Genomic DNA, 21,675 nt, shown 5'->3' on the forward strand with positions numbered 1-21,675 from the left:
GTGGTTCGTTTACATGGCATTCCTGAGAATATTGTGTCTGACAGAGGTTCCCAGTTTGTTTCTAGGTTTTGGCGGGCCTTTTGTGCTAGGCTGGGCATTGATTTTGTCTTTTTCTTCCGCATTTCATCCTCAGACAAATGGCCAGACCGAGCGAACTAATCAGACCTTGGAGACTTATTTGAGATGCTTTGTGTCTGCTGACCAGGATGATTGGGTGACCTTTTTGCCATTGGCCGAGTTTGCCCTTAATAATCGGGCTAGTTCGGCTACTTTGGTTTCGCCTTTTTTTTGCAATTCTGGTTTTCATCCCCGTTTTTCTTCTGGGCAGGTTGAGCCTTCTGACTGTCCTGGTGTGGATTCTGTGGTTGACAGGTTGCAGCAGATTTGGACCCATGTGGTAGACAATTTGGTGTTGTCTCAGGAGAAGGCTCAGCGTTTTGCTAACCGTCGTCGGGGTGTTGGTTCCCGGCTTCAGGTTGGGGATTTGGTCTGGTTGTCTTCCCATCATGTTCCTATGAAGGTTTCTTCCCCTAAGTTCAAGCCTCGCTTTATTGGTCCCTATAGGATTTCTGAGATTATTAATCCAGTGTCTTTTCGTTTGGCCCTTCCAGCCTCCTTTTCCATCCATAATGTTTTCCATAGATCTTTGTTGCGGAAATATGTGGTGCCCGTTGTTCCCTCTGTTGATCCTCCTGCTCCGGTGTTGGTTGATGGGGAGTTGGAATATGTGGTTGAGAAGATTTTGGATTCTCGTTTTTCGAGGCGGAGGCTTCAGTATCTTGTCAAGTGGAAGGGTTATGGCCAGGAGGATAATTCTTGGGTTGCTGCCTCCGATGTTCATGCTGATGATTTGGTTTGTGCTTTTCATTTGGCTCGTCCTGATTGGCCTGGGGGCTCTGGTGAGGGTTCGGTGACCCCTCCTCAAGGAAGGGGTAGTGTTGTGAATTCTGCTCTTGGGCTCCCTCCGGTGGTTGTAAGTGGTAGTGCTGTCTTTGGATCGAAGCATGTCATCAGGTGCGTCCGCTGAGTACAAGCCTTACTGGGCTATTTAGTCTCGCTTGATTCTCTAGTTAGTGCCAGTTGTCTATTGTTTCTTGGAGGATTCACATCTCTGCCTGGTTTCTCCTGCTATTCTGTCAAAATCATCAAAGATAAGTCCTGGCTTTGTTTTTGCAGTCCACATGCTGTGGACTTTATAGTTCAGTGCATTTCTATGTTTTTTCTTGTCCAGCTTTGTCTGTGTAAGGATTTATTCAGCCAAGCTGGAAGCTCTGGAGATGCAGATTTACCCTCCATACCTTTAGTTAGGTGTGGAGATTTTTGTATTCTCTGTGGTGGATATTTTCTAGTATTTTAATACTGACCGCACAGTACTCTGTCCTGTCCTTTCTATTTAGCTAGAGTGGCCTCCTTTGTTAAATCCTGGTTTCAGTCTGCGTATGTTATTTCCCTCTCCTCTCACAGTCAATATTTGTGGAGGGCTGTCTATCCTTTGGGGATTTTCTCTGAGGCAAGATAGTTTTCCCATTTCTATCTTTAGGGGTATCTAGTCCTCCGGCTGTGTCGAGGTGTCTAGGCCGTGTTAGGTACATCCCACGGCTACTTCTAGTTGTTGTGTTAAGTTCAGGGTCTGCGGTCAGTACAGGTACCACCTCCTCCAGAGCACGTCTCATGCTGCTCCTAGGCCACCAGATCATAACAACCGGGTAATGTAGTCTACCACAGTAAGGACGTATTGCTTTCCAGAGCTGCTAGGAACAGCCAGCAGGCACATAATGTCCACCGCGATCCTCTGGAAAGGCTCCTCTATCACTGGCAAAGTGATCAGGGGAGCCTTAAGAGTAGGCCCCGCCTTCCCCACTCTATGGCAGGTGATACAGGAGCATCAGTGGTTTGTTACACCTGTCACCATCTTGGGCCTACAGAAGTGTTGTGAAAGCCGGGCCTTAGTTTTGCTGATCCCCAAGTGTCCAGCGAGTGGGATCCCATGACCAATCTGCAACAACTCACCCCTGAATTGGTACGGGACGCCCCGCTGTCTTTCCCTCTGTGACGGGGTGTACGGCAGAGCAAGAAGGGACAACAGGCCAAGGGATGATTCAGCAGATTTATTATCAAGAACGCTGGAACAACACATGCAGGTAGATCTACAGAGTCCACAATTAGTCCAACGGAACAGGTTCGGGGCACCTCCCGATAATCCTTGTGCCAGCTAACAAAGCAATAGTCCACACGAGTCCAAGGGATCCCAAAACAATCCCACGAACTACGAGATATGTCCTCAGCTCAAGTCTCGCCCCGTTCGCTTCCGCAGTCACAGATGGACGTGGGATCTTGCCTCGGCTAAGAATCCTCACTCCTTCTCCTTCAAGGCTCAACTCACATCTGATCTCAAAAATAAGAATGGATTGTCTGAGCTCCTGGGATCAGCCCATGAAGGGGGTAGGAGTCACACCTTCTATTCAATGGTTGGGTCCACTAGAAGATTCTAGACTGGTCAGCTCCGCTTAGTCTATCCAGTATGTGCATTTGACTAGCCACCTGCTGTGAGGAAGAATGGCTATTCCTTCACTAGTGGTGTCGACAAAGCTTAATTACATTATAGCTTAGGGCTGCAAGTATTGGGGGAAGGAGACAGGTTAAGTTACATACATCCCATGACATTGCAAAGTGTAAAGTAAATACAACCAAAAAGAAGTCGCACCACATCATGACATATTATACAAAATACAGGACAGGGAAAAAAGTACATATCATGACACCCTCAACCACTCCTTTTGGGATTTTCCAGGTACTGTCTCCCGGTACAACCTCCCTTGTTCTCAGAACACCCTCTCCTTATCAGCCACGGAGGTGGGCATCTCGGCAAGGTGTCTCAAATTCTCCAGGCTCGCATCTGAGTGCAGAGCAGCTTGGAACTCCTGGCAGGGAGCAGTTAGAAGGAACATCAGGGTCCCTTCCCCATGGGAACCCTCTGGGACCTCCTCTGGGTCCATCTCTGATTCAGTCACGCCTGTGACTGATGAGGGTCCAGAAGGCAGAACGTTATCTGCATTCCGGGCACTCTGACTGCAGGTGACAGCAGCTACATAGGCTGTCTCCCTGGGGATTTCCACAGACCCATCAGCCGGCGCTGCTATGGGCTCTACCTCCCCATCCACCTCCAACATCTCAGGAGCAGTGCTAGTTATGGTGCAGTTAGCTTCCTCTGTGGCACTGGTCAGTTGCACGGCATCACGTTCCTCATGGTTCCCATGCATCCCCCCATTTCCCTTAGCACCATCACTTGCTCCTGTTAGGGGTTCCTCAGCCTTCCCACCCACAGAGTGACATGGCTGAGCACTCCTGCTCCTGTGAACACATGATTCTTAGGAAATAAATGGTTAGCAGGTAAGACATGCACATTTTCATCATCCCCATTATCCATATTATCCTCAGCATTTTCAGAAAAATGATTATCAGGTACATCATTAATCGGTAAAGCATTGTCAGGTAACACCTGCAATTTCCCATCGCTATCATCAGCATTCGATCGGGGAGGGGAGTCAGGGACATAATATGCGACTATCCACCTCAAATCAGTCCCCAATAAAACATCAGTGGGCAAGTTATCGGACAGCCCCACTACCTTCACCCCACTCCCGGCACCCCAATCTATATACACCCGGGCTATTGGCAAGAAACAGCGGATGCCCCCAATCCCGGTGACAGTCAGGGTTTTCCCCGGAATAATCTCTTCATGCCAGTTCGAGTCGGATGAGGGTTTCTTTCAGCCCCGGTGTCCTTGAGGGCTTGAGCGACATGTCCCCTGTTGTGAATTCCGTTCTTGGAATCCCTCCTGTGGCTAGGAATGGTACTTTGGTGATTTCTGCTCTTGGGCCCCCTCTGGTGGCTTTGAGTGGAACGGCTGTTCCTTGATGGTGCTTTCTCAGCTGGAAGCACTCATTGTTTCTGCTGGTCTTCTATTTAACTAGGCCTTGCTAGTTAGTTGATGCCAGCTGTCAATGTCTCAGGACTGGTTCAGATCTCTCTTGGATTTCTCAGATGGCCTGTCCATTCCAGCAGAAGCTAAGTTTTGGCTTATGATTTTTGTGTCCATTTGCATGTGAGGTTATTCCTCTGTTTTTGCTATTTTTCTTGTCCAGCTTGCCATTATGATATTTGTTTGCTAGCTGGAGGCTCTGGGGTGCAGAGATGCCCTCCCCCCCCGCACCGTGAGTCGGTGTGGAGGTCTTTTTGCATACTCTGCGTGGATTTTTAGTTTTTGTACTGACCGCACAGTTCTCTTTGCTATTCTATCTATTGTCTATCTAATATAGTTGTGGCCTCCTTTGCTAAAATCTGTTTTCATTCCTACGTTTGATACTTCCCTCTTAACTCACAGTCAATATATGTGGGGGGCTACCTTTCCTTTGGGGAATTTCTCTGAGGCAAGGTAGTTTTCTATTTTCCATCTTCAGGGGTAGTTAGCTCTTAGGCCGTGACGAGGCGTCTAGGGAGAGTTAGGAACGCTCCACGGCTACTTCTAGTGTTGGTGTCAGGATTAGGGATTGCGGTCAGTAGAGTTACCACCTCCTCAGAGCTTGTCACAAGTTTTGTTTTGACCACCAGGTCATCTCAGTGTGCACCTAACCACCAGGTCATCCAGTGTGCTCCTAACCACCAGGTCATTGCGGTGTGCACCTAATCTCCAGGTCTTCTCTGTGTGGACCTTACCACCAGGTCATAACAGTCCCCCCAAGGTGATGTGCTGCACGGTGTCATACACCCTCCCATCCGCCCCACCCACCAAAAGAACTGCTACATTAGGTCCTGGGTCCATGGCTGGGGGGTTCTTCTGTTTCTCTGGACAGTGGGCGCTGATATGACCAGTCCATTTGAAGGAAAAACACTGGCAAAGGTCGGTGGTAGATCTGGTGCTGTTGGCAACAGGGACAGGGACTCTGGTGAGTCGGCTGGCAGGAGTAGTGGCATTGGTTGCAGCTGGCGGTGACTGGCTTCCGCACACCCGATTTATGGTTGGCCTCTTAGGCATCAGCAATCTGCACTGCATTAGCCACGTCTTTGGGCTCTCTGTCTATCATGAACTGTTGCACCTCAGCTCGGCAAAGATATAAGACCTATTCTTTGATCATCAGGTCCCGCAGCTGTGCAAAGGTGGTCACTGACAGTCCTTGGGTCCACTGGTCAAAGTGGGTCCCAGTCCATGCGCCACATCGCCGTAGCTGTTGTGTGGGCCACTTTGGAGGTTCCGGAACTTTCTACGGTAAACCTCAGGTGTAAGCTGGTACTTGGTTATCAGGGCCTGCTTGATGGCCTCATAGTCATCATCTTGGTCTTGCGGGAGAGAAGCAAATGCCTTGAGAGCTTTTGCCTTTTAGCCCTGGGGTTAGGTATCGGGCCCATTCATCATCCGGCAGCCGATACTGTATATAAGCCTTCTCATAGGCCCTCAAAAAAGTGTCCAAATCCCCATCCTTTTCCATCACAGGAAAATGCTCTGGCCGGGGTTTGGGTAACTGGGCATTGCTTGACTCACTGCTCTGCATGGTAGTATGGCTCTGAGTTCAGCCAGCCACAGTTCATGGTTCCTCTGGGCCTCCCACTCAGCTCGGCTCTCAGCTTGGGGCTCCTGCTGGTATTGCTGGATCAGCCTCAGGAGTCCATCACGGTCGTCGGCGGGGAGTTGTTCCAAGGCTGCCTGCAGGTGGGGGTCCAATCTGCCCTGATTGCAAGTAGGGCCAGCATTCAGTGGTTGGGCCTCTGCTGCAGCACCATTTTCGCTTGCGCCGGCTTCTGCACTCGCTGGGCTCTGAGCGATTTCCAGTTGCACCAGAGCCGCGACCAGTTGGCTTTTGGTTTTGCCCGTGGCGTCAATCTGCCTGAACCCTCAAAGGGCAATAAGAGTGTCCTTGTTATGCTGCTTATACCAGTCTTCTCAAAGCATAGCCATGGTTGCCAAATAAAAGATAGGATAGAAAAACAAAAAGAGAAAGGGAGGGGGTAATCACAAGTACACACGGTATTGTCTCAGGAGGACTAGTAAACACTGAGTTCGTTCTCTAAAACTTTTTAGCGCCGAGTCCTCTCAAGAACTGTGCAAGTTTTTAGTGAAAGGAATGATTGCTCAAACCAGATCACTAATGCTCTATTATCCCACCGCTGCCACCAATATGTCACGGATCCCAGGGAGGATAACTTTATAATCCTCGCCGCTCACACTAATATGTCATGAACCAGGGGTTGTTTGGTTGTCCAGTTCTTTTCTGAAGGAGATTTATCTATATCCCACTTCCCAGTTCTTGTTTGGAACATGCAGCTCTCTGGCACCCCCCTTACCCTCAGGTCAGACAGGGTAAAAGAGTACATGATTTCAGACAAACTGGTTTTCCCCACAGTCCTGCATTTGAGAGGGAGGGAACAGAGTCCCACACTGGAGTTTCAAGTTACAGCTGTATTCAGGGGGGGCCTGCAGGCCAAGAGAGAAAAATAGCTTCCTTGGCAGAGTGCAGAGGGGGGGTTGGAAAAGCCCACAGCGTGTGTCTGTGCTTAGCTTTAATGGAAGTAGTAGAGCTCAGTGTGCGTAATCATAGACAATCAAATATATTATGTTCCTGACACAGATGATGGCACTTTGCATTTCTAGTGTTGATCCTGCCACTTGATCCATGGCAAAGTGTCTCTTTACTCAGAATGTGTAAATAAGCCGCTCATTAAATACTTTCTAGCTCCGGCTTACTCACCGCGTTACTAAATAATTAGTGTAAAATCTTGATTACAAATATTAATTAAATACTAAGCATACAAATAATATGAAAACATACTGCCTATTATAAATGTGCATATCTAAATATTGCATAAATAGCACCATCGGGACAAAGAGCAGAAATGAAATACTGATAGTATCTATAGCCCAGTATCTGACCTTCACAATTCTGAAGTATAATACGGCACATTCATTATCACAAAAGCCAAAGATTTAAGGTACCGTCACATTAAGCGACGCTGCAGCGATATAGACAACGATGCCGATCGCTGCAGCGTTGCTGTTTCGTCATTGTGTGGTGCCGAAGTCCCCGGGTAACCAGGGGCCGCGCTTAGTAACCCGATGTTTACCCTGGTTACCAGTGTAAATGTAAAAAAACCCAAACACTACATACTTACATTCCGGTGTCTGTCGCGTCCCCGGCGTCCGCTTCCCTGCACTGTGTAAGCGCCGGCCCTAAAGCAGAGCGGTGACTTCACCGCTGTGCTGTGCTTTACGGCCGGCCGGCGCTGACACAGTGCAGGGAAGCCCTGCGCTTAGTAACCCGATGTTTACCCTGGTTACCAGTGAAGACATCGCTGGATCGGTGTCACACACACAGATCCAGCGATGTCAGCGGGTGATCCAGCAACTAAATAAAGTTCTGGCCTTCTAGCTCCGACCAACGATGTCACAGCAGGATCCAGATCGCTGCTGCGTGTCAAACACAACAATATCGCTATCCAGGACGCTGCAACGTCACGGATCTCTGTCGTTATCGTTGTTAAGTTGTTCAGTGTGAAGGTACCTTAGTGTAACAGTAAGTTCATTTTTATTTACATTTACCTTGTATTTATACAATCTGATAAGCATTACATCTGTGTAGGCTTCATTCACATTGGTGATGATTCACATCTGTTATTTTATTGTCAGAATGAAGCTACATGCTTCTCTACAAAAGTGGCCACGACTTGTGTCTATTACGTGAGACAGACTAGCCGTGAGATAGGTTAGTCAGTAGGTCCGAGGTCAGATACCAGGAGGGCTCGTAGTACAGAGGGGTGAGACAAAGGAGTAGTCAGGAAACAGACTGGGATCAAAAGCCAAAAGGGTACATCAAGATAAGGGAGTAAAACAAACGAATAGTCAGAGACCAAGTCCGGGGTTAGATACATGAAGTCAGAGAGCATCAACAGCAGCAGGGATAATCTACAAGAATAGTCAAGACAAATCCCAGGTACGGCAACAAGAGAAAAGAGACATAGGGCTAAGCAAACACACCTAAGTTAAGCAAAGCTACGACTGACACTGACTACTAACACAAGCCAGCTAAATACCTAGCAAATGATAAAGGATGAGAGGCACCTGGGGACACGACCGCAGACTGAACTAGGTTGAGCTGCAGGGCTGTCAGCCAAAATGGTCACAACCCAGCATGCCCCAGGATCGGATTGGATAACTGGACTGTTACTCACACAACTGACAGTCCAGCATACTCCAGAACAATTATGGCGGCTGAGCTGTCACTCACAGCGTTCCTTGGCCACAGTCAATGTCGAAACCATGACATATTATCCATTTATGGAATATCATATTGATATGCCATTCAACAATGCATAGACCCCAAAAAGGTAACTCGTTGCAACTACTTATCAATTGTGGGTGACAAGTATCACAAATGTAAATTTGAAGTATAAACTGACATATTATCAGACTATGCTAGGAGTTTTAGTTCCACGAACAATGGCACCACACCCTATCAGCCTCTAAGTAGAAAATGCAGAATGAGTACAGGGAGCAGATCGCTAATAAAACTGGGGTTCACAACTTAATTTCCTATCAGACTATGGATTGTGAAAGGAAACCAGATTATCCAGAGAAATCCAACACAAACACGGGGAGAACATACAAACATCTGCATATAGAAAGGAAGTGTCAGTCAGAGGAGACCTTCCCGGGATTACAGGACCACTGACCTTTATGAGCTTGGATTCTGCAGATTTAGTCTTCTCTTGTGAATATTTTCTTGTGATGTCGGAGATCAGACAGCACAAGCAGAAGTGCAGCTCATTTTATACCTGTATTATGCCACACACCCTATGTCAGCATCCAATCACAGTAAAGATCTACACCTCAATACAGTAATATATATGCACAACCAAAACATGAATATTGATAACGTGAAAGATGGGAAAACAAAAAACTGCAATATTAGCACATGTTTGTGAGCCGGGAAAAATGACATTGGTGTTACGGACAGTGCCCCCTAGATGGTTTATAGCAGCATGGCAGCAGAATCCACTATTAACAACAGTTAAGAATACTCAGTGTCACGCTGCAGCTCCGCAAGTAATTGCAGACTCCTCTAGACAGCATCAGAGTGGAGAGGGCTGAAATCCTGCTCATAGCGGACCATCAGAACTGCAGCGAGGCTACCACCAGGTGGCAGCAGAATGGTCAGACAAGCCGGGTAGATACCAGAGAGTAGTGTAGTACAAAGGGAAATTTCAAACACAGAGTCAAAGGAGCGCCAGAAGGTCAGTACCGGTCCATAGAAGAAGTATCAGAAGGGAGAGACAGAAGCAGGTCAGAGCCAAAGCAGAGTCAAATACCAGGGAATCCAAACACACAGGGACAAACAGAGTCAGGGGCAGGAAGAGAGGTATGAACAGACATGGGCAAAGTAAGCTAAAGGCAGCAGGACAAATCAGGGTTTCACCAGAGCCAGCTACACATGCCGTAGGCAGGAAATATAACTGACACTGCCTGCAGGATGCAGTGCAGCTTAATAGTAGACCCGACTCTGGAATGAGGCAGAGAATGTTAACCCCTGACATGACCAAACAGGGAAAGGAGAGACAAGACCCAAAACCCAGTTTGGATCATGACACTCAGAGTGAGTTATTCTCCACTTTCCTGCTCTGGTTCAGCACTTGCACAATTGTTCTTCACTTTCCCACACTGGTTCAGCACTTGCACAAATGTTCTTCACTTTCCTGACCTGGTTCAGCACTTGCACAATTGTTCTTCACTTTCCTGCACTTGTTCAGCACTTGCACAATTGTTCTTTACTTTCCTGCACTTGTTCGGGACTTGCACGATTGTTCTTCACTTTCCTGCTCTGGTTCAGCACTTGCACAATTGTTCTTCACTTTCCTGCACTTGTTCGGGACTTGCACGATTGTTCTTCACTTTCCTGCTCTGGTTCAGCACTTGCACAATTGTTCTTCACTTTCCCACACTGGTTCAGCACTTGCACAAATGTTCTTCACTTTCCTGACCTGGTTCAGCACTTGCACAATTGTTCTTCACTTTCCTGCACTTGTTCAGCACTTGCACAATTGTTCTTTACTTTCCTGCACTGGTTCAACACTTGCACAATTGTTCTTCACTTTCCTGCACTTGTTCAGCACTTGCACAATTGTTCTTCACTTTCCTACCCTGGTTCGGCACTTGCATAATTGTTCTTCACTTTCCTGCACTGGTTCAGCACTTGTGCAGCGCCCCAGAGTCCTGGTCGTTGCAGTAATGTCGCTCTTCCACCAGGGGGAGTGATGTTATGTCTGATGGTACTAAAGGAGTTCACCTGACCAGATATCACAGTCACACACTACACTTCACACTCCAGTCCACCAGGGGGAGCAAAGGTTCTATTTACTAGGCCACTCCTCACACACGGGTAAAACTCATGGGTTGGATAGGAAGTGAGTCAGAAGCTGCCTGGGTTTGACCCAGAGAGGACCTGTCAGGCAGACAGGGGGAAAAGGAGGAACATCTGAGCTGCAGACAGAGGGTCCCTGTCAGGGGTGGGATCCTGACAGAGGCCAAGCATGAGGTAGAGCGTTACGGAGCTGTGCCTGCACTTCATTGCGGTAGCATCCTAAGAAAGGACACGAAGCGAAGTATATTGTTGAGAGTGAGAAGTGAAATCACGGCACAAGGAGATAATACCGGGAGGAGTTCTGCCCCAAGATCGGCAACATCCTTCTGAGGCGCGTAGCCGGTGGCCGGAACACCGAGGGAGTAATAGGCTCTATGCATTACTTCAGAGACCGGCAGGACAGTTGATTCCAAGTTGGCTGCCCGACCTTAATACCTATGAAGACACGGAGGCAAATTGTGGGAGAGGGGCGTCTCTAGGGTCCCTATAAAATAGGTCCAGGCCTACCCTGTCATACGGGTTGTCCTATCCATATCATCTGGGGGACAGAGAGAGAGAACATCAGAAACATCTACAAAGGTTGTGAGGACTATCACGTGGTGCTCAGCAGGGAGGTACTACAACACACAGGCGCTAGTAGGAAGGCTACTGATTTCCTCCTGGCTAAGGGAACTCTGGATGTGCCTTCGGACCAGCCGGATTCAGCCAGCCCTGTGAACGGTGCTCTGGACTGTGGACTCCGAAGTCATCAGTAAAAGGTAAAGAGACTGCAACCTTTGTGTCCTCGTTATTCATCGCGCCTTACGACGTCCACCATCACCACCTATACAACTGGGAAGCCCTGGGGACATACTTCACCTGTGGGAAGGTACACCATCTAGCTGCTATTCCATCACCCCAGCGGACCCCTAGCAGCGTCGGTCACCCTGACCGAATACCACAGGTGGCATCACGAATGCCGTACAAACAACTACACCTTTAATTGGGCGCCCCTCAGAAGGGCCACGGACCGGATCGGCCACCGTGACATCCCCAGAACCGAGAGAGATTGACCCGGTACCGAGTACCCCATCGCCCTGCACGTGGGGGCGCCTCACTTGCACAAATGTTCTTCACTTTCCTGCACTGGTTCAGCACTTGCACAATTGTTCTTCACTTTCCTGCACTGGTTCACCACTTGCACAATTGTTCTTCACTTTCCAGCACTGGTTTGGCACTTGCACAATTGTCCTTCACTTTCCTACCCTAGTTCGGCACTTGCACAATTGTTCTTCACCTTCCTCCACTGGGTCAGCACTTGCACAATTGTTCTTCACTTTCCTGCACTAGTTTGGCACTTGCACAATTGTTCTTCACTTTCCTACCCTGGTTCGGCACTTGCACAATTGTTCTTCACTTTCCTGAACTGGATTAGCACTTGCACAATTGTTCTTCACTTTCCTGCACTGGTTTAGCACTTGCACAATTGTTCTTCACTTTCTTGCACTGGTTCAGCACTTGCACAATTGTTCTTCACTTTCTTGCACTGGTTCAGCACTTGCACAATTGTTCTTCACTTTCCTGTCCTGGTTCAGCACTTCGCTTCCCTGCACTGGTTCAGCACTTGCACAATTGTTCTTCGCTTCCCTGCACTGGTTCAGCACTTGCACAATTGTTCTTCACTTCCCTGCACTGGGTCAGCACTTGCACAATTGTTCTTCACTTTCCTGCACTGGTTCAGCACTTGCACAATTGTTCTTCACTTTCTTGCACTGGTTCAGCACTTGCACAATTGTTCTTCACTTTCCTGTCCTGGTTCAGCACTTCGCTTCCCTGCACTGGTTCAGCACTTGCACAATTGTTCTTCGCTTCCCTGCACTGGTTCAGCACTTGCACAATTGTTTTTCACTTTCCTGCACTGGTTCAGCACTTGCACAATTGTTCTTCACTTTCTTGCACTGGTTCAGCACTTGCACAATTGTTCTTCACTTTCCTGTCCTGGTTCAGCACTTCGCTTCCCTGCACTGGTTCAGCACTTGCACAATTGTTCTTCACTTCCCTGCACTGGTTCAGCACTTGCACAATTGTTTTTCACTTTCCTGCACTGGTTCAGCACTTGCACAATTGTTCTTCACTTTCTTGCACTGGTTCAGCACTTGCACAATTGTTCTTCACTTTCCTGCACTGGTTCACCACTTGCACAATTGTTCTTCACTTTCCAGCACTGGTTTGGCACTTGCACAATTGTCCTTCACTTTCCTACCCTAGTTCGGCACTTGCACAATTGTTCTTCACCTTCCTCCACTGGGTCAGCACTTGCACAATTGTTCTTCACTTTCCTGCACTAGTTTGGCACTTGCACAATTGTTCTTCACTTTCCTACCCTGGTTCGGCACTTGCACAATTGTTCTTCACTTTCCTGAACTGGATTAGCACTTGCACAATTGTTCTTCACTTTCCTGCACTGGTTCAGCACTTGCACAATTGTTCTTCACTTTCTTGCACTGGTTCAGCACTTGCACAATTGTTCTTCACTTTCTTGCACTGGTTCAGCACTTGCACAATTGTTCTTCACTTTCCTGTCCTGGTTCAGCACTTCGCTTCCCTGCACTGGTTCAGCACTTGCACAATTGTTCTTCGCTTCCCTGCACTGGTTCAGCACTTGCACAATTGTTCTTCACTTCCCTGCACTGGGTCAGCACTTGCACAATTGTTCTTCACTTTCCTGCACTGGTTCAGCACTTGCACAATTGTTCTTCACTTTCTTGCACTGGTTCAGCACTTGCACAATTGTTCTTCACTTTCCTGTCCTGGTTCAGCACTTCGCTTCCCTGCACTGGTTCAGCACTTGCACAATTGTTCTTCGCTTCCCTGCACTGGTTCAGCACTTGCACAATTGTTTTTCACTTTCCTGCACTGGTTCAGCACTTGCACAATTGTTCTTCACTTTCTTGCACTGGTTCAGCACTTGCACAATTGTTCTTCACTTTCCTGTCCTGGTTCAGCACTTCGCTTCCCTGCACTAGTTCAGCACTTGCACAATTGTTCTTCACTTCCCTGCACTGGTTCAGCACTTGCACAATTGTTTTTCACTTTCCTGCACTGGTTCAGCACTTGCACAATTGTTCTTCACTTTCTTGCACTGGTTCAGCACTTGCACAATTGTTCTTCGCTTCCCTGCACTGGTTCAGCACTTGCACAATTGTTCTTAACTTCCTTGCACTGGTTCAGCACTTGCACAATTGTTCTTCACTTCCCTGCACTGGTTCAGCACTTCGCTTCCCTGCACTGGTTCAGCATTTGCACAATTGTTCTTCGCTTCCCTGCACTGGTTCAGCACTTGCACAATTGTTCTTAACTTCCTTGCACTGGTTCAGCACTTGCACAATTGTTCTTCACTTCCCTGCACTGGTTCAGCACTTCGCTTCCCTGCACTGGTTCAGCATTTGCACAATTGTTCTTCGCTTCCCTGCACTGGTTCAGCACTTGCACAATTGTTCTTAACTTCCTTGCACTGGTTCAGCACTTGCACAATTGTTCTTCACTTCCCTGCACTGGTTCAGCACTTGCACAATTGTTCTTAACTTCCTTGCACTGGTTCAGCACTTGCACAATTGTTCTTAACTTTACATCCGACCTCTATAACCAGGGCCAATGCTGGAAGCTAGATAAGTGCATTAGCAATAACTGCAGTAGAAATTAATGTGCATGCCACATAATACTGTTGTGTAATATAGGAGGACAGCTGTATACAGTGCCAGTGCTATAGTTTAGGGATTGTAACTCATCTACGATCTTTACCCCTTAGCCCCACTGTGAGAAGCCTCTCACTTAGCCAGTACAGACCTCCTTCTATGCATCGATAAAGGGCAAACCCCCAAAAATATGTCTGTAAATGGATTGTCTGGTTTGACTTCTTATCCTAAGGTTACCTGCAAGAGCTAGGTTCCTGTAGAACTCACAGACAGAACTGAGGAGGAACAAACAATTTTTGGATGGGAATATTGTAAGGGGCTGTTACACCCGGTCCGGTCCCTGTACCTTCGTGGGGTCCCCGTCAGGACTCCCGCTCTATGCCGGCTCTACGCTGTCCTGACAGGGCCTCTGCTTCCCCTTCCTCCTCTGCTTCCTGGCATGCAGCCAGCAGGTCCCCGGGCTGTGTGCTTAGGTCGCGCTTGCTCGCTCCCGGTTTCTTAAAGAGACAGCGTGCATTTTCCAAAAAGTGCTTCTGACCAATGTCGTGTTAATGATCACTATTTCTAGCTCCTCCACCATAGAGAGGGTGCCGGAGCAGCAAGTATCCTCAGTTGCTAACTTCCGGTTCCTGCTAGCATGTGCTTTTGTTTCTGAAGTTCTCTGCCAGTGCTCCGCTTACACTGTCTCCTCAGACTATCTGCTACCCGTTACCTGGCTTTCCTGGACGATCTCCAATCTGCCTACTCCAGTTCCGTCTCGTTCCGCCATTCAGTTACCCGTACCTCTGCACAACGTCAGTACCGCTGGAACCAGCTTCTACCCATACCCCCGGTACCCACCGGTTAGCTCTACATCACCCGCTAACCCTGCCTGTCTGTCTGTCCCGCTGGGTCAGCTACCATGAGTCCGGGGTCTAACGAGGTAGCAACTGTGTCCCCCAGGCATCCCATTTTGACCCTGTTCGAGGGGTCTTACCATGGGCATCTGTAGCTCAAATAGTCACGCCCCCTTCGATGCCCCCCCAGACCATGGTCCCGAGGTTCCACATTAAATTACAATAAAAACGAAGGTGAACTTCACCAACTGGGCCTCCATTTCCATTCGTTACAGGGGCTAACTCTTGGGGCCTACAAGACAAAGGGAAAAAGAATACACTAGAACTTTGGTGAGAATAGGAAGTGGCTTGGTTCTATCAGGATGCCGGTGGAAAAGACCCTGGTGGACCTATCTAGGCTTGCATAAGATTGATCTTCCTACAGAGCGTTCATCTATCAAGTTGCCATGGCTCGAGATTGAGACCAATACCGGTAAATAAGTAAAATAAGAAGACCAAGACAAGAAGATATCACTGAGAAAAAGTACTGAGTCTACTGTGCACTTACCAGTCACTTAATCGTGAGAACATCTCCTGCAGTCTCTCTCACCAGTGGTCACCGCTCACCTGACTAAAATATTTAACCCCTCTCTTTCTTCAGGTATCTTTCCCTCCTCATTTAAGCATGTCATCATAACCCCTTTACTTATAAAGCCATCCCTGGACCAGAACTGCACTGCTAACTACAGACCTGTCTCTAACCTTTCCTTCATCTCTAAACTCCTGGAACGCTTGGTCCACTCCCATCTAATCCGCTATCTCTCGGATAAGTCTCTTCTCGACCCCTTACAATCTGGTTTCCGCTCTTTACACTCCACTGAAACTGCCTTCACTAAAGTCTCTAATGATCTAATAACAGCTAAATCCAAAGGTCATTGCTCTCTGGTGATTCTCCTGGATCTCCCCGCAGCATTTGACACTGTGGATCACCAGCTCCTCCGCACTATGCTCCGCTCTATAGGCCTCAAGGACACAGACCTCTCCTGGTTCTCCTCCTACCTCTCTGACCGCTCCTTCACTGTATCTTTTGCCGGCTCCTCTTCCTCTCCTCGTCCCCTTACTATCCGGGTTCCGCAGGGCTCAGTCCTAGGCCCCCTCCTCTACTCTCTATACACTGCCCCTATTGGACAAACAATCAGCAGATTTGGGTTCCAGTACCATCTCTATGCTGACGACACCCAATTATACACTTCTTCCCCTGTCATCACCCCTACCCTAATTCAAAATACCAAGGATTGTCTGTCTGCTGTCTCTAACATCATGTCCTCCCTCTATCTGAAACTAAATCTCTCCAAAACGGAACTTCTTGTGTTTCTCTCTTCTACTAACCTCACTCTACCCAACATCGAAATTACCCTGGAGGGTTCAACCATAACTCCCAAGCAGCATGCCCACTGTCTTGGGGTCATATTCGACACCGAACTTTCCTTTACTCCCTATATCCGATCACTCACTCGCTCCTGTCACCTGCATCTTAAAAACATCTCCAGAATCCGACCTTTTCTCACCGTTGAAACTGCTAAGACTCTTACTGTCGCTCTTATTTATTCCCGTCTGGACTACTGCAACTCTCTTCTAATCGGTCTCCCTCTTACCAAACTTTCTGCTCTCCAATCCATCTTGAATGCTGCAGCCAGAGTCATATTTCTGTCCAGCCGCTTCACCGATGCCTCCATCTTGTGCCAGTCATTACACTGGCTACCCATTCGCTACAGGGTCCAGTATAAACTCATCTCTCTCACCCACAGAGCTCTCCACAGTTCTGCACCGCCTTATATCTCCTCTCTCATCTCTGTCTATCGCCCTACACGTGCCCTCCGTTCTACAAACGACCTAAGGCTAACATCCGCCGTAATCCGAACCTCGCACCTACATCTCCAAGACTTCTCTCATGCTGCTCCAGCTCTCTGGAATGTACTTCCCCAGACGATCAGACTGATACCTAGCCCCGACCTATTCAAGCGCGCTCTAAAAACCCATCTCTTCAAACAAGCCTACCACATCAACTACTCAGTAAATTAACTTTGTCCTGTTCCCTCTTTCCAAATATTATCTGCATGTGAATCTGCACCCTACTATTCATCTGTCCCCACACCCTCCATGCACACGATAACTGCACTTGATACTTGACTATTGCACTTAAACACACGGGCTGATGACCGGATCATGCAGCTTTGTATGAAAATCCCTATGTATTATAACTGCCAGACCTGAAATAACGAGCACTTTTCACCTATTGTGTCCCCCCATTTCCTTGTAGATTGTAAGCTTGTGAGCAGGGACCTCACCCCTAATGTCACTGTTTAAATTGTCTTAACTTGTATTGAATTTCTGTATAAGTCCCCGCTTAATTGTAAAGTGCTGCGGAATATGTTGGCGCTATATAAATAAAAATGATTGTTATTATTATGAGAAGCAACGTGTCTAAAGTCACACACATTAGTGTCAATATACTAGAATCTGTTTATACCAATAGATCATATTCTTAATTCCGGCCTCGTGGTGTTAATGTTTGGAGGTTGTGTACCGAGAATGATTCCCTCTGTTTGAGCAGTCTCACATGATGGCCACCTCCCCAAGGTCTTGGTACCTGTTCTATATCCTGAAACTTAAGCTGGGAGACTGTGCATCTCGTTTCTCTAAAATGACGTGGAACGGGTGTTCATATCATACCCCGTTGTGGTGGATAACCGTTTGCCCGGAATTTGTCAGATATCTCCCCTATTCTTGTGTGTCTTCAAGAGTCACCAATATTTTAATTTTTTAATAACCCAAAAGATAATAAATAAAATAAACAATATCCTATCCGGAAAAAATGTATAGATATGTACGCAAACTTTTCTCTTTTTTTGTGTATAAAATAAATACTAACAATATAAATATATACAGTGTCTTGAAAAAGTTTTCACACCCCGTGAACATTTCCACATTTGTTCATGTTACCCCCCACAAACATAAATGTCTGGTATATGGATTTTATGTGATATAGCAACACAAAGTAGCAAGTATTTGTATTCTGACTCCATAGCTAGGCTGCAAGTGTGGGGCTGCGCGCTATGTATCATACCACCATCTAAGAACGGCCATGCACCACCACCTACAGAATCGAGGAAGAGCTTTCAATCTGTCAATCGGCATGGCATGGCCATTCTTAGTTGGTGGAGCGATTTGTCTGGTTAATTCCGATAATGAACGAGACTATGCATCAGAGTAGAGATATGGGCACAGCACTCTCTTTAAAGGGAACACAAAATCGAACAAGCCAAGTAACCAACAATATCGTTTAAAAAATAGCAGATAGCGTTCAAACACATGCCATATACCGAAGATAACGTTTCGACCTATATCAGGTCCTTGACAATATCAGGTCCTTGGTATATGGCAGAATAAAGGAAGTCTTGACTGCAATATCACCTGTTTGGACGCTGTCTACTACACTTCTATGTATGTCGGTATTGAACCAGTACTCACACCAAGAACTTTGTCAGACACAATAGTAACAGCAGTGGCTGCAACAACTGCAACAGGCGAAAAGCTAATTCTGAACCAGGGATGTAAAGAGGATAAATGTCAGACTATGATGGCTGACAATCACTAACAGAGGCGGAGGAAAGGAGGGGATACTTCAGAACTGGACTACAGGGAGAGAGGCGGGACAAACTTCAAAAAGCAAAGCTGAATGTATAGCAGTGTAACAGCGACAATGATATAATATTGTATAATTATCATATTCATAGAATCGTAGAATCATAGATTGTTAGAGTTGGACGGGACCTCCAGGGTCTTCGTGTCCAGCCCCCTGCTCAATGCAGAAGTCACTAAACCATCTCAGGCAGATGTCTGTCCAGTCTCTGTTTGAAGACTTCCATTGGAGGAGAACTCGCCACCTCTCGTATAGAATGTTAACACTTCCAGTCTACAATCTTTAGATTTTATGATAATGCAATCATGAAACAACATCCTTCAATGATGTCCACCGCTGGATTTTGAAATCTGAAGGCCAAAAGACATGGAGAAACATAACTGCAAGCAATGAAAAGTCCAAATTCTTGGTTGATAGTCAGTAGCTCACAACAGTAGGGATTACAGTCCCAAGTTCTAATTGTAAACCCATCTCCTGGCTGGGAAGGTGCAATCTGAGAACACTTTCACCATCCCCAAATAATTTAAATGGTGTATGTTCCAGGTGTCACGCCGGTGACTCGCGCAGCTTGTAAGTGCTGCCATACTCACCGCATGAACCGCTTTCCTCCTCCCAGTGTCTGAGCTGCTTCATGCAATATCTCCAGCTCTGCTATGTCTCATGTTGATGGAGATCCTCCACCACGGCCAGTCTTTGCAGGAACTAGTAGCCACTGGGTCCTGCAGTGACTAGCTTCCCGGCCTATCCGTTGCCAGCAGGTGGTATGTTAGGCAGGTCCTCCCTCCACACCTTGCCTGAGCTTAGCTTTTGTTGTAGGTAGTAACTTGTGCTCTGGCAAGCTGTTTTGCTCCGTTTATCCTGTTATCGACCCAGCTAGTTTAATCGTTCTGTCTGACCCCTCCGCTTCTGATCTCGGTTTTGTATTTTTAACCTGTGCTGCCTGCCCAAACCTTGGTCAGCCTGATAATGCTTCTGTCTTCACCCTCCTGTGCTCTGCATTCATGCTTTGACCAGTCAGCTGCCACAGGTTCAGGGGCTGCCCTGGAGTGGCACCTGATAACTACCTATGGCCCAATCCTATACTCTTTGTCAGAGGCTCTAGTGAAAACCAGGAAGTCACTTAATCACGCTCCTCCAGGGTAAGCCCGGTCAATGGTACAGTGGGTCCACACTTATCATCACAGTAAGCTCAGGCCATGACCAGAGACCCCAAATCAAACATACAAGTGCTGTATGGGAGGTTCATTCTTAGCGTGAGCATAAAGACCAGTTGATGCAGGCAATTTCTCAGCTGCAGGATTTGTCCACCTCTGTTTCCACCATGTCCTGCACCCCTACCATGACAGATCATCTCTCCTCAGGGTTGACATCCTCTACAAGCAAACACCTAAGGCTCCAGATTCTGGAGAAGCAGCTGAGCACCAGTTTCCGCTTCCTTTCCACTACCATGGAGCTCAAAGAAGATCCGTGGCTTCACAAACCAGTGCCAGATTCACTTCACTCTCCATGCTCATCTATTTCCATAAGACCAAACCAAGATTGCTTTCATGGTCTCCTGTCTGTACTAGCACAGACTTCAGCAAATCCTTTTTGTGAATGTGAAGGTCCAGTGACCTCCGATTCAGGGAGATTCCTGGAGGTATTCTGAGGGGTGTTTGAGGAGCTAGGCCTCACATCATCAGCTACCTCATCCCTTTATACTTTTAGGCAAGGTGTGGACACCTTGGCTCAGTATGAACCCTGGCTGCGGAGCTGGCTTGGAATGAAGAAGCCCTAGTGGTAACCTTCTGGCAGGGTTTGTTCAGTTGTTTTAAGGATTAATTGGCAGACAGGGATCTACCATCTTCCCTGGATGTCCTTAATACACTTAGCTACTAGGATTGATCTCCATTTCCATGAGCAAGCTGTTGAACAAGCTCAAGAATTGCCTCATGTCAGAAGACCATCCAGGTTGGCTCCAACTTTCCAGTTCCCCTTGCCGCTGCAAGCCACAGCACCCGCTATAGAGCTAATGCAGGTGAAGCAGATGAAACGGTCTGTTCAAGAGTGACAGTGAAGATTTAAAGAGAACGAGTACATGTACTGAGGTGACAAAGGACATTATGTTTGTCTATGCCCAGTGAGGCTGGGAAACTTCCAACACCTAGGATTGGTCAGGGAGATGACCCTAGGTGAGAAAGATTGCTCACTGAAACCACTGACCGAAGTCACCCTGACCTGGTGAGGAAGATCTATCTACGTGACAGCCCATTTAGACTCCGGTTCTGCTGCCGACTTCATCCAGCAGGACCTCGTTTGTCAACTTCAGATCCCTACACAACAGCTAGACCAACCCCTGGCTATTACCTCCATGAAGAGCAACTCCTGGGTGAACCTATCCGATATGTCACTGCCAGCCACGTTGCAGATTGGAGTTCTGCATTCCGGAATAATTTCTTTCTAGGTGCTACCATAATCCGTGAACTCTTCTTCTGGTTCTTCCACAACTGCATCTACACATGCCTGTAGTTGATTCAAACACAAGCCAGGTGCTTCAGTGGGGACTGAATTGTGTGACCAATTGACGTACCATGGTCAAGTCCAAGTCTCCAAATTCCGTGCCTTCGAACCTTTCTTCTCTACCCATCTATTATCGTACCTTTATAGATGTCTGTTGTGAAAAGAAGGCAGAGGTCTAGCCACCCCATATACCTTATGATGGTCCTATCGATCTTCAGTGTGGTGTCTCCCACCCTGGGGCAGGGTGTGTCCACTTGCTCCTGTCGGAATACATCCAAGAAAAATTAACCAAGGGTTTCATCCGTAAGTCTCCCTCTCTTGCCAGTGCCGGCTTCTTCTTTGTGACAAAGAATGATGGGTACTTACGTCCCTGCATTGACTATTGGGGAATTAACAAAATGACCATAAATAACAAGTACCCTCTGCCTTCGATCTCTGAACTATTTAACAGAATCCATGGTGCAAAGATTTTCACCAAATTGTATCTACAAGAGGCTTACAACTTGATTTTTATCCGCAAAGGTGATGAATGTAAGAAGACTTTAATACCTGTGATGGTAACGAGTATCTCGTCATGC

General features: G+C 47.3%; 1 protein-coding gene across 1 annotated transcript in view; it reads right to left on the reverse strand.

Annotated features, from left to right (window-relative positions):
- Positions 1-8,853, reverse strand: part of LOC143793438 (uncharacterized) — a 71,818-nt gene extending 62,965 nt beyond the window's left edge. Inside the window, exon 1 of the mRNA XM_077280395.1 lies at positions 8,722-8,853. The gene's annotated coding sequence lies outside the window, so the exon portion shown is untranslated. The remainder of the gene's footprint in view (positions 1-8,721) is intronic.
- Positions 8,854-21,675: the final 12,822 nt, after the last annotated feature.

The sequence above is a fragment of the Ranitomeya variabilis genome, chromosome 1, assembly GCF_051348905.1.
Source record: "Ranitomeya variabilis isolate aRanVar5 chromosome 1, aRanVar5.hap1, whole genome shotgun sequence".
Taxonomy (NCBI): Eukaryota; Metazoa; Chordata; class Amphibia; order Anura; family Dendrobatidae; genus Ranitomeya; species Ranitomeya variabilis.